We start from the raw sequence: 3,134 nt of genomic DNA on the forward strand, positions 1-3,134 counted from the left end.
CCTATCGTATAGGTCGCGGACTAAACGCACGGTGTAAACGTAGCCACTATGTATTTCGTGAGATGGATTGCTTACAAATATCGCTACAAGTGGTTTCGCGGAATATCTGTCGCTGCGGAATTCTGTGCAACCGGCCAGAAGAACGACGCTGCGACGGAATAAAATGCTATGCGTGTTTATGTGTGAGTGCGTGTGTTTGTATGTATGCATGTGTATGTCGTGTAGACGCGATCTGCAGTGGAATTCTGTAACTCGTTATGCAATCGTTATGTGCTCATAACGACAGCCGCGCAGATATTTTATATGGTAAAAAAGCTGCGCAACTGTCGTTATGAATTCGTAACGACTGCATAACGAATTACAGAATTCCACTACTGGCTCGATATTTTCGCAGATGGTTTCGGTGTGCTGAGACGAGCGCGGGTCGCGGAGCGCGGGACGCGGATCGGCTGCGCTGCTGCGCACCTGATTGATGCTCGCGGTACGCGGGTACGCGCCAGTAAATCGCAATCACGTACGCGGTTGCGGTATACGACGCTGCGTGATTTGAATGTTTTCCCCGATGCAATGGGAAAAACGTGTATGTGTATTAGCACACGACGGCCGAAAACATTCGGCGAAGGCAGAGAAAGCTCTACCCCTTGGCTATTGTCGAGGCCAATAGTCTAAGGTGACCAGCAGTCGAGAAAGCCCGACGGAGGCAGATTACACTCTATCCCTGGAATACTCTCGATGTACGAAGTGAAGTGCATGGTAGGCTGGCCGACGGCCGAGAACGCTCGGCGGGGCGGAGTACTCTCGACCACGGAATCTCCCGTCGGTGCAGTCGTAGGAATGCAGGCTGGTCGTTGGTCGAGAACGCTCGACGAGGCAGAGTACACTTTGCTTCAGAGCTCTCGACGGTGCTGTGCGATAGGAAAGGCCGGTCGGTTGCTATCGTGAACACTCGGTAGTGGTAGAGCACTCTCTATCGCTTTTTTGCGCTATTGGATCGGCTAGGAGTCGGAGCTGGATACAAAGAGCGGGATCGGAGCAGGAGTCGGAAAAGAGAAGGCCGCGCGATAAAACTTGCGCGCTTATATACCCGGATTATTGCTCCCGCTCGTATTGTTTCGGGATCGTTAGGCGTTATTCGTACGCGTTCGGCTTTTTCTTGGCGAACGGTCACCTGTAAATTATTTTTCGGTTTCTTAAAATATAGGCGAGCGTACCGCGCTCTCATCACTGTCGTCCGCCGATGGTGGGCGCAGCGGCATCAGGTTAGGACCCTTGCTGAGAACGATGCAGTTTTAAGGGGATCACACCACTTGTAACTTTCAAAAAATCGAATTTTTTTTGCATTTTTTTGAAGTATAACTATCTAAAAATATGTCCTCAAAATTTGAAGTCGATCCGAATAAAATTGAATGAGATATTGGCTTTGAAAGAGAAGCGTGTGTTACGCAGACGACTGGCAACACTGCCGCCTGCCGCGTTCGGCTCTCTCTCCGGTTTCTATCCATTGTTCTGCGAAAAGGGTCGTATACCTGGTCGTATACCTGGCATTCAACTAACACAAATCAAAATAATAATGAAAGTTTCAATCAACTAATTTGGAAAATAAGCCCGAAGATCGTATCAAGTGGAGCGATTATTGTAAACCTATCAGCCTACATTGCAGCTGGAGTGTTCAATGAAGGATCGAAGTCACTTTTATTTTTTCTCAACTCCATCGGAGTAAATTATGGCCATAATGCACACGCATACGTGGAAAAAACGGATAGAGCCCGGATTTTGCAGGCAAAGAAGCGCGCGGCCGAGAGCACCCATGAGGGAAGATTGAAGAAAAGGCAACACCAAATTGATATTTTGAAATCGGCAATGTCGGCGGAAGAGCTGTTATATGGGCCCGGAATAGATGATTCAATGTAAGTTAAAAAAAAAATTGTTTTCTTCGTGTAAACTGAAGTTGAAACTTTAAACGCATTTTTCTAAAAATGGCATTTCTCAAGTCGGTGACCAAAATTACTCAAAAACTACTGGACCGATCTTTTTGAAATTTTGCAGGTTTATTCAATACATAAAAATCTAGTCTTTAATCGTTCGATTTTTTTTTTCGACCAAAACTTTTTTTATACAGCCAAAAAAACGGCCGTTTTTTTAAAGAAAATCGAACCATTAATTTTGACTATCCGCCATTTTGTCAAAAATGCATATTTTTTTACATCGAACGATTAAAGACTAGTTTATGTTGTTATTTAACTAAATCCATTTCCATTTTTTGTTTCAAATGATCCAGTTCGCCACCGTGTTGGTCACCGCGAAACGACTTTTTAAAAACTTATTATATATGATGGCCATTTATAATTAAACTGTTTAATATTTTTCAATAAAGAAATTCCTAAAAGATGTTTATTGTCTATACTTTAAGATGATATATTGATATTATAAAAAAGTTTAGTAGTTTTCATTAAAAAAATTCCTAAAAATGACCTATTTTTTCGCGCTACAAGTGGTGTGATCCTCTTAAGGGTGCATCGTTATCAATTTTAATACTCTACATTTTGCGCAAATAATTCCAGCGATGACTTCTATCACCTCATTATTACGAATTAATGTTATATTAAATATAAGGAGTCCATTAATTAAATTATTTTTTATAAATTATTTTTATTAATATCTTTTTATTCCCAACTTATTCCAGACCTGTTTTTCGAATTTAAAGTATAATAATAATTTTTTTCAAAAATGTATAAAATCTTTAAATTGCGCCAATTATAAACAAAACATACATTTCGTTGAAAAAAACACTAATAGCTAACTACTTTTAAAGAATAAAATTCAAGTGGTCCTTAATAAATAAAAAAATTTTTTATGTAAAAAACTTAGCGCCGCTATAGACAAAATCAAGTTTGCTAACGACGCTAAGTTTTTGTACATAAAAAAATTTTTAAATAAAAGCTTTTGTTTAGACTAAACTCAGTAATTGTTTAGTATGCTAATTATTTTATAACGGCATATCATATTCAAATTCATATAAATAATATTGTTAAACACGTACTCGTTATCGAATTAATTTCAGCATTTATTTCTGTCGACAGTTTTTCTGTTCAAAACGCGCTTATTACCGACGCGGTCAGAATTCGTGACAGTCT

The sequence above is a fragment of the Mycetomoellerius zeteki genome, unplaced genomic scaffold (genome assembly GCF_001594055.1).
Source record: "Mycetomoellerius zeteki isolate Tzet28-1 unplaced genomic scaffold, Tzet1.0 scaffold113, whole genome shotgun sequence".
NCBI classification, from domain to species: domain Eukaryota; kingdom Metazoa; phylum Arthropoda; class Insecta; order Hymenoptera; family Formicidae; genus Mycetomoellerius; species Mycetomoellerius zeteki.